The sequence below is a fragment of the Ahaetulla prasina genome, chromosome 5 (genome assembly GCF_028640845.1).
Source record: "Ahaetulla prasina isolate Xishuangbanna chromosome 5, ASM2864084v1, whole genome shotgun sequence".
NCBI classification, from domain to species: Eukaryota; Metazoa; Chordata; class Lepidosauria; order Squamata; family Colubridae; genus Ahaetulla; species Ahaetulla prasina.
In genome coordinates, this window is record NC_080543.1 from 112,073,859 (window position 1) to 112,088,330 (window position 14,472).

Below are 14,472 nucleotides of genomic sequence, written 5' to 3' on the forward strand. Positions count from 1 at the left end.
ATGGTGTCCAAGAATTACATAGAAACTTTGCTACACCCACTTCCGATGACTGCCTGTTTGGTTCCGGGTATTAATTTTCATCCTTAACACCTTGCAGAATCTGGGAATTTCCAACACTGAAATCTGTTGCACTTGATTAAAATGACACACACACACACACACACACACACATACACACACATACAAATACTGAGCACAATATATTTTCCCACAAAAACTAATTGTGTTCAAACTGAGCTTGGATGATAGATGTTTGACTTCAGGATGCTTTATCCATGAAAGATACCATTCAATGTTTCAATTACTAATTGATGAACTTACTGTATGTGAAGAAATATATCGATTTCACAACTCTTTAATGTTCCAGTTAGCTGTGCTGTACTTTGTTCTTACATAAGCTGCTTTCCAGAGGCCCAGGGTTAGACTTCACAGACCCTGTGGAATGCTTCAATTCTTTAATTCTTGATTATTTCTGCACTACCTTTGAGATGATATAATCTGTGCTTTTATTGCATTTTATGTTTGCTTTTTGTGGGTCTCCTAGAGATGTATAGATTGAAGCAGTGACTGAGTGACTGAGTCAGTGAATGAATAAATGAATGAATGAATGAATGAACGATCAAAAAACCGAATGAATGAATGAATGAATGAATGAAGCAAATCAGATTTCTGCATAGAGAGGTTTATGGTCCAGATTACCTAAGCACAAGAATGGGCAACATTAGTTTCCTGTTCCCCCACCTAATTTTTCTTTCAATTCTCATTGGTTTTGAACAGATCATATTTTCTCAGATGTCTTTACCTCACTGCCATAATACTCTGTTACAGATACAGGTGAGTCTTTCAATTTGAGAGATTGGGTAGTTTAACTGGATTTAAATTTCAGTAGGTAATCTCAGACACGTTGTTAAATCAATGACATTTTAATGGATGCATTAAAGCCATAGCCACTGCTGATGAAGTTAAATTCAGTTTGCAAATTTGACATCCATAGCCTCAGGAAGCCAACGTCTGGAAGCTCAATGCTGACAATTGTCTTTCCACTCTAAGCAAAACTGCCACTTCCAGCAATCTTCTTTTTAGGCTGCTTGATATCTAGATTAATAAGCAATAATCCCCTTGAGGATTAAGAGGGTTTTTTGTTCTTAAATACTAATCCTGTAAAAGTTGTTATTTGGTCCAAAAAAATCATAATAATTCTTCACTTGTTTTTAAACAAACAAGTAAGATAAGAAACAGACTTTTAACAAGTCAGATTATTTGACAGTTTACTACACTCTATATGCTTCCAATATCAGCCTGGATACAGCTGATATTTTCTTGATTTTTAGTTAGTTTAGTTTAGTTTAGTTTAGTTTTATTAAATTTTTATACCGCCCTTCTCCCAAGGGACTCAGGGCGGTGCACAGCCAAAGGATAAAAAATATTAAAAATATACAATTAAAACAACAATTTAAAACCGAGCAAATTAGAAAAAAATGGCCAGTATTAAAAATTTAAAATTTAAAATTCCAAACCCTAAAATGATGATAAAACCCCAGTTAAAATTTAAAAATATTAGGCCAGTCCCGCTTGAATAAATAAGTGTGTTTTCAGCTCACGGCGAAAGGTCTGAAGATCAGGCACTTGACGTAATCACTTGACGTGATTTCTGCTACCTATAGAAAAGAACAGAACAGAACAGAACAGAATAGAATTTTTTATTGGCCAAGTGTGATTGGATACGCAAGGAATTTGTCTTGGTGCGTATTCTCTCAGTGTATATAAAAGAAAATATTTGTTCATCAAGAATTCTAAGGTACAACACTTAATGATAGTCATAGGGTACAAATAAGCAATCAGGAAACAATCAATATCAATATCAATAGTAATGATACAAGCAACAAAGTTATAGTCATACAGTCATAAATGGAAGGAGATGGGTGATGGGAACAATGAGAAGATTAATAGTAGTGCAGATTTAGTAAATAGTTTGACAATGTTGAGGGAATTATTTGTTTAGCAGAGTGATGGCGTTTGGGAAGAAACTGTTCTTGTGTCTAGTTTTTTTTTTTGTTTGTTTGTTTACATTTATACCCCGCCCTTCTCCGAAGACTCAGGGCGGCTTACAGTGTATAAGGCAATAGTCTCATTCTATTTGTATATTTTTACAAAGTCAACTTATTGCCCCCCCAACAATCTGGGTCCTCATTTTACCTACCTTATAAAGGATGGAAGGCTGAGTCAACCTTAGTTGTTCTGGTGTGCAGTGCTCTGTAATGTCGTTTTGAGGATAGGAGGTTTATGTCCAGGATGTGAGGGGTCTGTAAATATATCTAACATTCTGGCTGAAAATGGACGGGAAATGAGCGGAGACATTCCCCAGACAAAACATGATCTCTACCAGTCAAGAAGTCAACACAAATAAGATCCAAATGGAAGAATAAGGAGTTGCAAGATGTTGACTACACTTTTCAGCAGATGTGAGTTACTTCTCCCAACTGCTGCTTTTTTTCCTGAGCTTCATTTGGAGCCAAGAATGGTCCTAGAGAAGATGTGGACAGCAAGCAGAAAGAGAATTCCAGAATTCTGGCCTATTTTGAGAAGCAACAACAACAAACAAAGATATACCCGAAGAAAGCACTGGCAAAACAGCCAAGGAAATGAAAGCACATGTCCATGAAGTCACAAAAAATAAAAATAAACTCTGAATTGTGACTTTTACGTTTGTCTTCATTTCCAGCCGAAATGAACTTATAGTCCTTGGAGCCCTGAAGCCCATGCACATAGCATTTACTTTTCCTAATAGATTGCCCCGGGGGGGGGGATGACAACCCTGCTTTCTAGTTTTTTAAAATGCACTGGGATAAAGCCATCATAATTGATACATTCACATTCATTAGGTTGAGACAATCCGTACAATGCCATATAAAGAGGTTTCATGCAGGTACTGCTGTAAGGCCATCTGTTGGTCTTCCATTCTTCCTGTCAATATCACAACTGAAAGGGTCTTAAGTACATGCATTAAAGGAAGCCTTTGGTATTAATGAATGTCAACCGGTTAATGTGCTAAAACTGAACTTTGGCATCATGACATTGGGAAGTCAAAGGGTTAATAGCTCATATATAAAAAGGAAATCTATTGCAATGCTAATAGATAGTATTTAAATAGATGTTTAATTAGCACAGTTAAGAGGTAATGACACCAATTAATCAAAACGCATTCACCTTAGGAAAAACCCAAACAATTAAATTCTGAAGGAGATTAAAAAAACAGAACATCCTGAGATCAAAGTAGTAGGACAAAGTCAAATTTTCACCCATTTCATTATTGAAATCCTTTTTTTAGTTATCTTCCCCCACTTCCCCACTTCCCCCAATCAATATTATGTACTTTGATTTAGTTTAATTCAATAACATCTCAGATAAGACTGTGTTACAAAAGCAATAGTTCTGTATCAGAAATTAAATGTTTTTCAGAGAAAAAAATTGGTGGATAAATATTTGTTTCCATTAGAAAAGATTCAATTGACATAATAACATATAGTAATCAATATCTATCCATAAAAAAGAGAGGGCAAGAGCTCTTGGATACTTTAAAAACTATAGAAAATTCATTTTTGATTGCCCATTGAAGCAAAGACAATATTCCTCAGGTCATATGCACACCTGACCACTTTCCCTTCCTAATCCCTTAGAAGCATTTGAAAGAGAACCTGCGATTGTATTCCAACATGCTAACTCAAATGACCGAGAATGAAAAACTAAATTCATTGTCCTTCCTCAGGTTGCTTGCATTGCAAAAGCCCCCTCATTATAACCCTTACAAAAAGAAAAAGAGAAAAATAAATTGCTTGCACTTTCTTTCTGTCCATGTTCAAACTTGTCTAGCTTATATCCCAGAATTTCTTATATGGGAGAGCTGAAAAAAGGCAAATTGATTTCTACCTGAAAATTTTAAAACTCAGGAGTGTGGGTAGGAAAATCTTATAAATATATGAGCTTTAAACTTTATTAGTAAATTATGTGTTTGAAGTTCTGTGATTGCCTTAATGAACAGTATATAGTTGACCATGATCAGAAAGTTCAAAGCAGGAAAATGATTGATAGATAGATACTGTGTTTCCCTGAAAATAAGACCCTGCCTTATATTTTTTTGAACCCTGAAATAAGCGCTTGGCCGTATTGCCATGTGCTCAAAAGTCCGATTGGGCTTATTATCAGGGGATGTCTTATTTTGGGGAAAACAGGATAGATAGATAGATAGGTGATTAGATAGATCGATAGATAGATAGATAGACAGACAGACAGACAGACAGACAGACAGACAGACAGAGCGAGAGGCAGGCAGGCAGATATATGTAGATTGGATTTTATATTCATACAGGAGGATCTGTCTGGCTATCTATCTATCTATCTATCTATCTATCTATCTATCTATCTATCTATCTATCTATCTATCTCATAAGAAGTGGGGTGGAAAATAGTTGTAGACAGTTGGGTTGTGGTGGATAGTACCTTTGTCACTTAGAGATTAATGGAAGGGCTTTGGGGGAGTAACAAAACTTACACAGGAATATCCAATTGAGTACTAGCAGCTATAAGAACTCTGCAGAAGGACAATACAAAATGTTAACTCAGTCAAGAGTGCTTTTCAGAACAAAAGCGCAACAACTGTGTCACATTTAAGCTGAGCAAAACTTTCAGAAGAAAACTTAACTGGAGAATGGACATTATCTTTGGATGACGCCATTATCTTTCTTACTATTCCTCCTTAGCAATGGGATATGGTTTATGTATTGTTCATTTAATTAACCTTATTTCTCTGAGTTACTATTTCTTACATCTTTTCTGTGCACTGCATATTACTTACTCCCAAACTCCAAACCATGGCAGGTCAGTATGAACACAGAGAAAGCTGTAGCAAGATACATCTAAGAGTTGCCCTTACCCTAGTTTAACATTTCATAGTCACTCTCTTGTGGTATTTTCTTGGTTTTTATAACATTGAAAACTGCAGTTATGGAACAGATGGTTAAGATATATTCTCCCTATTATTATGGTAGCTATCCATTCACTGAGGTAGAAAATTACTGTACATCATTCATTTCCATTGCACGAAGTCATTTCAAGCACATGGATATTGTACACCTAAAGTATTACAGCGAGAGCAGTTAGAGGGCTTGCAAACCCACATTCTGTAGTAGTTTCTACAGAAGTGTTTCATTATATATATTTTCCACAGCAAAGTATTCAGTTTTTAATACTTCCTTTGGGTGTGAAAAAGGCATGTTTTGGCAGACATGAATTTGAAACAATGATATTCTGATAAACTTTAGTGTGAGATTTGTCACTTTTTTGATGATAAGTCTTTTTATCAAATATCTTGCAATTCACAAAAAGATCTTTCAGGCATCTAAAATTCTATTATCAAATTGTCATACATCCTACAGGAGAATAAAGGCTGTAATGGCCTTGTACATGTAAGAGAATAAGTTGCTGTATTTTTTCATGCAAACACAACTTCCTTGGCATTTCAAGTCAACTTCAACACATGCTAATAAAGCAAATTTACATTTCCAGTAATCAATCGCATCAAGGACATCATCACAAGGTGCTAAGAAATCCATCTTTATATTGAAGGCTTTTACATTGACCAGTCCTTTTTTATAAGTCCTTTCTTCCTTCCTTCCTTCCTTCCTTCCTTCCCTCCCTCCCTCCATCCCAATAAGATTTTGTTTCTTGTTTAGGGGCACATAGGCATTAGTGGAAATTCCCTTAATTACTTAGTTGGAGCTACTATTGAAGTTTATGCTTTGATGATTTAATGTGACAGTTTCAAAATATTAAAAAAGAATTATGGACATTTAATTCATTATGCTATTCTATCACCAAAGAGGTCAACCTTGCATTTATTTTTTTAAAAAGAAATTAATATATTTAAGATTTCAAAAACAATTGTTATCCTGCAGAGCATTAAAAAGAACATAGAGCCCGTGTTACAGGAAGCAAATATTCTATTTAACATCCATTAATGGGACCCCATTTGGGCTCCATGTTTTGAAAACAACAGCAAATTAGAGCATGTTTAGAAGAGCTCTAACAAGTTGACAAAGATCCAGAAACTAATCCTGTGAAAAATGACCAAAGGATCTAGAAATGTTTGGTTTGGGGGGAAAACATGGACAGCAGAATTATTTATTTATTTACTTACTTATTTACTTACTTACTTACTTACTTACTTACTTATTTATTTATTTATTTATTTATTTATTTATTTATTTATTTATTTATTTATTTAGTCAAGTACATATTAGATAATATACTGTATATAAGTATAAGCATGAATTGAATACATAAAATGTATACAATTAAAGGGAACATTAGGACGGTAGGCATGCTGGTGCTCTTATGCCTGCCCCCTTACATACCTCTTAGGAATGGGGTGAGGTCAACAGTAGACAGTCTTAGGTTAAAGTTTTGGGGGTTTGGGGATGAGACCACAGAGTCTGGTAGTGCATTCCAGGCATTAACAACTCTGTTACTGAAGTCATATTTTCTGCAATCGAGTTTGGAACGGTTCACTTTAAGTTTGTATCTATTGTGTGCTCGTGTATTGTTGTGTTTGAAGCTGAAGTAGTCATTGACAGGTAAGACATTGTAACAGATGATTTTATGAGCTATGCTCAGGTCATACCGAAGGCAGCGTAGTTCTAAATTTTCTAAACCCAGAATTTCAAGTCTGGTGGCATAAGGTATTCTGTTGCGAGCAGAGGAATGGAGGACTCTTCTTGTGAAATATTTCTGGATGCGCTCCATTGTATTAATGTATAAATAGTTGTCACCAGGGGTTGAGGATTTATTGGCTTTTCTACTGGGGTTATATCCCTGTAATCCATCTAGAGTCACCAAAAGTGTGTGTGGTGGACTTATAAATTTTCTTAATAATAAGGGGCATCATACAATTTCCCATTATCTCAGAGGGCAAGAGCAGAACTGATGAGTTAAAACTATGCAGAAGTTTCATTCCAAAAGTGGAAGAGGCTGCCAGGTGATATGATGAGTTCTCCTTTTCTTCAAATATTTAAACAGAGGTCAAACAGTTAACTGTCAGAAAAGTTCTAGTTGATTTGCATAAAATGGGGTTGAAGTAGCTGATTTCTAATGTTCTTTCCGACTTTATGATTCTTTCATTCCTCCTGCTCTCAACAACTCTCTCTCTATATGAAGTTCCTCTCTCGGAACAGTATTCCATAGTGCTTATGAACTGGATTGTAATTCCATAATATCTTATAAGACAATAAAATAAAATTGGTTCATTTAGAAGTTTTCACATGTAGCACAGAGATAAGCTTTTGCTATAAACTCTAAACTCAAACAGCTATTGCTCTGGTCTTTCTATACTAGGCTCATACTGATGTCCTTTCAACTCTAAGCACATATATTTTACTGATCATACTTTTAGTCACTAAATTAATTTTTCATTTCACGTATTAAATGAAGTTTAATTAATTTTGCATTTAATGTTCTATTATATTTAAATTTTGTCTTCACAAAGCATCTTAAGAGCAGTGATTTCTAGGAAGCAAAAGATAATGATTATTCCCATTTCAGGTATGGAAACTTGTAAAGGAGGAACTGAATTTTATTTGAATGCTGGCAATGACCAGTAAGTTTCATTATGGGTATCTAAGGGCCATAAGCTAGCTCAGGGACCACAAGAGCAAACTTTGTGGCATACAGCTCAATCTTTCAATGTCCTCCTATTTCCGCTCTCATTTCCTGAGGCAGCTGTCTCACTTGGTTAATTATAAGACTGGCCATGCTGCAGACACGATGGCCTCAGGGCTTGATCACAATTTTTGAAAGCCTCGTCCATAGCTATCACCTTCGAAATAGGCTGCATGATGAATGAACAATCAAGTAAACATTCCCTCGACTTGAACTCGATTCCTAGGAATTACACAAAAATGTCCATGCATTTTCCTTGGCAGGGATGCAGAGTTCACCACTGATTCCTTTGGTATTGCTGCTTTGTTTTCCCACTTCCCCAATCGTTCCATTCTGGATGTCTTCTAGGTCAGTAGTGAAATTCATTTTTTTTTTACTACTGGTTCTGTGGGCATGGCTTGGTGGGCGTGGCGGGTAAGGATATTGCAAAATCCCCCTTCCCTCCCTACTCCTGGGGGAAGGATATCGCAAAATCTCCATTCCCACCCCACTCTGGGGCCAGCAAGAGGTGGTATTTGCCAGTTCTCCGAACTACTTAAAATTTCACTACCGGTTCTCTTAACTGCTCAAAGTTTCCGCTACTGGTTCTCCAGAACCTGCTGGATTTCAGCCCTGATCCAAGTACTAAGCAGGTCCAACCCTTGCTTAGCTCTAACTGAAATAATCCAAGATCATTTTGTCACTTGTTTGGCCTCTTGTCATTTACAATTCACATCTGTGGAATAAAAAGACATGGCTGGTTCTCCATGTTGAAGAAAAAAAAGGAGTTTAGAAATTGTTTAACGCTATCCGGAGACACTGATTAGAGTGAGGTTTGAAGCTAATGTCCAGTCTCATTGCTCATTCTAGCTCTATTACAGCAGAATTTTGAGAAGTAGGATGATAAAAAAGGCAGCATTTGATAAAATGTCTGCCAGTATGGGTGAGGAACAGAAGTCTTCTGGGAGACATTCTCTGAATATATGTTGCCAGAATCACAAATTCAAGAGTAGCTTTGGTAAACAAATATTTACGAGGCAAACATATCTGTCAAAGGGAACGATTCAGAGCCCAGGCTTTGAGAGAAATGGACTTATGGGGTCTCAGGTTTAGCTGGGAGCACACGTTGATTTTCATTCTGCGTTATTAAAAAAGAGATGCTTGACATATTTGAGAATAGAGATTTATATGTATTTTGAGCCAAAGGAACGGAGTGAACTATATATCACTGGAATCAATCTGCAAGTTCTTTTCTGTCAGTCTGCAGGGACAATATTGTTAGAAAATGCAGCTTTACAGTTCGAATGAGGCATTATGAGAGGAGTGATGTGTGGTTCTCCCTGAAAATAATGACTAATGCTGCCTTCTTTGGGAATTTAAAAAAATCAAAAGGAAAATACTCTGTGCTGACACTGGTGAGCCCAAGTCTTCCGATAATTGACTCTGGCCTGAAACAAAGCCCCTATCTCGTCCTTATAACATCAATTGAACAGACCATTCATTTGTGAAACATCTGACAGACAAATTGTTGAGATCCATTCCCGACTGGAATCCAAATGTGGAATAGGGTGGACTGGGAAATGGCCTTCCTGATTATTTGGGAACCGTTTGATCCTATTAGACCTGAAGAAGTGAACAGGCTCCTTAATGCTTGCAGTGCAATCACCTGTCAATTATATCCCTGTCCCTTTACCACCCTCCTTTAGGATGGTGACTGCCAGGTGGGTTCAGGGCAGAGGTGGGCTGCTGGGGGTTCGCAGGGGTTTGGGAGAACCTCTAGCTAAGATTCTGTGCAGTTCGGAGAACCCCCCAATCCCACTCCTGGCTGGCCCTGCCCACCCCACCCCGCCTCTCCCAGGAGTCCCCACACGGTCCATTTTGGATGCAGGTAAGTGCAGGGCACACGCAGAAGCTCAGGGAGGGCAAAATACAGGACTATCGGAAGTTCAAGAAGGGCCTCCGGAGCCTGGGGTGGCCATTTTTGCCTTCCCGGAGGCTCAAGGAAAGCCTGCAGAGTCCGAGGAGGGCAAAAATGCAGTCCCAACCATGGTGCAGGAGGCAGACTTAGCCATGCCCATCATGACCACGCCCACCCAGCAACTGGGCAGAGAACCCCTTACTAAAATTTTTGAAGTAGTTTCAAGTAGTTTTAAAAGAACCCCCAACAAGCCATCATTACAGGTATATATCTACATATGACAGGAACTGGAAATACTGCACAAGAGCAGCTGAAGGCAGCTCCTTGAGAGTCAGAGAATACATCTCAAACTAATCCTGCCAAGACTGCAGACGTAACCCTTATAACACCCACTCCTAGTTCAGGCAGTGGTAAATTCTTCACTGCAAGAGGGGATGTTCCCAGGACCTGTCAGGCAAGGTCAAAATTCATCTCTTGATCCCATTTGCCTGACCAATTTTCATCCAGTTTCTCACCTTCCCTTTTTAAGGAAGGTGGTAGAAAAAGTGGTGGCATAGCAGCTTCAAGGGGTCCTGGATGAAGTCCCCTTCCATTTAGGTTTAAAATCCAGTTATGGGGCAGACATAGCATTGGTCACACTTGTTGATGATCTCTGGCAAGAGCAGGATCGGGGAAGTGCATCCATCCTTAACCTCTCTGTGGCCTTCAATACCAACAACTATTGCAATCCTTTTGGACTGGTTGTGAGATGTTGGGCTATGCAGTGAAATCCTGTGCTGGCTTCTTTCTCCAAGCCCAGCCTCAATTAATGTTGACAGAGAGTGAGACATCCAATCCATGGCGACTCTTCTGTGGCATGCTGCAGGGCTTAGTACTCTGCCCATTCCTTTTTAACATCGATGCAAAACTGTTGCATGGGATCATCTGTCTCATGGGATGAGGGACCATCAGTACAATGATGATACTCAAATTTACATCTCAATCCCTGGTGATCCAAGTGATGCCATTACTGCCTTTTTGCAGTTCCTGGAAGCTGTGGAGGTCTGCATAGGGAACAACCGATTTCAGCTGAACCCTGGTGAAACCAAGTGGTGTTGGTTTCATGCAACTTCAGAATCCAGGACTCTCATTCTAGATGTGATTTATCTGGCCCAGTCAAGACGCTGTGCACAAGTTGGGGGATCCTCCAACTTGGACTCCCAATTCCTACTTGAAGAACAGGTGACAGTCATGGCTAGGAGAGCCTTTTCACAATGTTGAATTGTGCATCAGTTGCACCTTTTCCTGGATTGTGAGTCCCTGTGCTCAGTCACTCAGGCCCTGGTCATTTTATTTATTTTATTTATTTATTTGTTACAACAGTATATATAAACATAAGCATGAAATAACTATACAATATATAAGCATAAGTATGTGATAACTATATTAATTGGATATAATGAAAGGAAACAATAGGACAGGAATGGTAGGCACGCTTGTGCTCTTATGCACGCCCCTTACAGACGTCTTAGGAATGGGGTGAGGTCAATAGTAGACAGTTTTTGGTTGAAGCTTTGGGGATTTTGGTAAGAGACCACAGAATCAGGTAGAGTGTTCCAAGTATTTACAACTCTGTTACTGAAGTAATATTTTCTGCAATCAAGATTGGAGCGGTTAACATTAAGTTTAAATCTATTGTGTGCTCATGTATTTATTATATTTATTTATTTGTTACAACAGTATATATAAACATAAGCATGAAATAACTATACAATATATAAGCATAAGTATGTGATAACTATATTAATTGGATATAATGAAAGGAAACAATAGGACAGGAATGGTAGGCACGCTTGTGCTCTTATGCACGCCCCTTACAGACGTCTTAGGAATGGGGTGAGGTCAATAGTAGACAGTTTTTGGTTGAAGCTTTGGGGATTTTGGTAAGAGACCACAGAATCAGGTAGAGTGTTCCAAGTATTTACAACTCTGTTACTGAAGTAATATTTTCTGCAATCAAGATTGGAGCGGTTAACATTAAGTTTAAATCTATTGTGTGCTCATGTATTTATTTTTATTTATTTATTTATTTATTTTGTCACAACAATATATATAAGCATCACACTAAAGATTATATAGTATATAAACATATATGAGGAAATATAAGGAGGTATAAGCATATATATATATATATATATATATATATATATATAATGAAGAAAAAAGAAAAATAATAGGACAGGAACGGTAGGCATGTTTGTGCTCTTATGCACGCCCCTTATGGTCCTCTTAGGAATGGGGTGAGGTCAATATTAGAAAGTTTTTGGTTAAAGCTTTTGGGATTGTGGGAAGAGACCACAGAGTCAGGTAAAGTGTTCCAAGCACTGATGATTCTGTTACAGAAGTCATATTTTCTGCAATCTAGATTAAAGCGGTTAACATTAAGTTTAAATCTATTGGTTGCTCTTGTATTATTGCAATTAAAGCAAGTGGTCTTTAACAGGAAGGACATTACAATAGATGATTCTATGAGTTAGGTCTTGTTGAAGGCGATGGAGTTCTAAGTTTTCTAAGCCTAGGATTTCAAGTCTGGTGGGATAAGGTATTTTGTTGTTTTCAGAGGAGTGAAGAACTCTTCTTGTAAAATATTTCTGGACACGTTCAATTGTATTGATGTCAGAAAACTGGTGAGGGTTCCAGACAGGCGAGCTGTATTCTAGAATTGGTCTAGCAAATGTTTTATATGCTCTGGTTAGTAGTGTAGTGTTTTTGGAAAAGAAGCTAAGCAAGATTAGGTTTATAACTCTTAGAGCCTTTTTTGCTATGTAGTTTCAGTGGGCTTTGGCACTTAGATCATTTGATATGAAAACTCCAAAGTCTTTAACAGGTTGGGGGTCATCTGTAAGGTAATGTCCATCAAGTATGTACTTAGTGTTTGGGTTCTTTTTTCCAATATGTAAGACTGAGCATTTGCTGGTTGAGGTTTGGAGTTGCCAAGTTTTAGGCCAAGCGGTTAGATGATCAAGGTCTTTTTGAATGGTAGATGTATTGTTGCAATTGAAGCTGAAGTAGTCTTCGACAGGAAGGACATTATAATTGATGATTCTATGAGTTAGACAGGTCATGTCAAAGGTGGCGGAGTCATCTCCTTCAAGTCTATAGCAGGGGGTCTCCAACCTTGGCAACTTGAAGACTTGTGGACAAAGCTGGCTGAGGAATTCTGGGAATTGGAGTCCACAAGTCTTCAAGTTGCCAAGGTTGGAGACCCCTGGTCTATAGCAACAGCTAAAGAACTGGCAGCTGTGATTTCACAATGTTGCTTGTATGATAATGATTTAAAAACTGAGTGGGAATGTGGTGAGGGGAAGAAATAACTTGAAAGAAAAGGAGGAAAACAAGGTAAGAGAAAAAGGCCAGTTTAGGTATTGTAAATCATGGTAAGGTTGACCAGCCTCTAAATTAAGTAAACAAAGGGAGCTAAATTCATTAAGAAAACAATCCCTTACAAGCAACAGCTAATCTTCAGGCTAATCATCAAAGCTTGAAGGGCTGCAAGTTCGATAGCTTCTTCTAGTTAGATTAGTAAATGGAAGACATGCAACCTACCGATTTACACTTACAATTTACAAGTCAATTTCTTTCCCATAGAGTAGATGATTGTTTGGAGTAAATTCGTTCATTAAAAAATAGCTTGGACAGACCAGACAGACAATGATGATACAACATGACCTGTTTCCAAGCATGTGGCCTATGGAGAATAATCTTGACTTCTTTTCGAGCCAAAATGGGTAAACAACAGACTTTAGAGAATTGACTTAGAAAAAGAGAAGACTCCATTTGCAACCATAGCCAGCTTGGCAGCAAGCTATATTCTCTAATGAGATATAAATAGGGAAGAAAATGGTAAGTGAACACCTGTCTACCCTAGATGAGTTCAAATCACCAGGACCGGATGGATTACACCCCAAGGTTCTGAAGGAACTGGCAGACGTGATCTCAGAACCACTGAACTATATCTTTCAAAGATCCTGGAGCACAGGGGAGCTGCCAGAGGACTGGAAAAGAGCTGATGTAGTTCCCATCTTCAAAAAAGGAAAAAAAACAGATCCAGGAAACTACAGACCTATCAGTCTGACCTCAATACCGGGGAAGATTCTGGAAAAGATAATCAAGCAACGAATCACCGAACACCTAGAAGCAAACAAAGTAATAACCAAAAGCCAACATGGGTTTGTCAAAAACAGATCATGCCAGACTAATCTTATCGCATTCTTTGACAAAATGACAAAATTAGTAGACCAGAGGAATGCTGTTGATATAATTTACTTGGACTTCAGTAAAGCATTTGATAAAGTAGACCATAACCTACTACTAGATAAAGTAGAAAAATGTGGGTTAGACAGCACCACCACCAGATGGATTCGTAACTGGCTGACCAACCGCACTCAACGTGTAGTCCTCAACGGAACTACATCCACATGGAGGAAGTATGCAGTGGAGTACCCCAAGGCTCTGTTTTAGGCCCAGTACTCTTCAACATCTTCATCAATGACTTGGACGAGGGATAGATGGGGAACTCATCAAATTTGCAGATGACACCAAGCTGGCAGGAATAGCCAACACTCCAGAAGATAGGCTCAAGTTACAGAAAGATCTTGACAGACTTGAACATTGGGCGCTATCTAACAAAATGAAATTCAACAGTGAAAAAGTAAGGTTCTACATTTAGGCCAAAAACAAAATGCACCAGTACCGTATATGTGGTACCTTGCTCAATAGTAGTACCTGTGAGAGGGATCTTGGAGTCCTAGTGGATAACCATTTAGATATGAGCCAGCAGTGTGCAGCAGCTGTTAAAAAGCCAACACAGTTCTGGGCTGCATAAA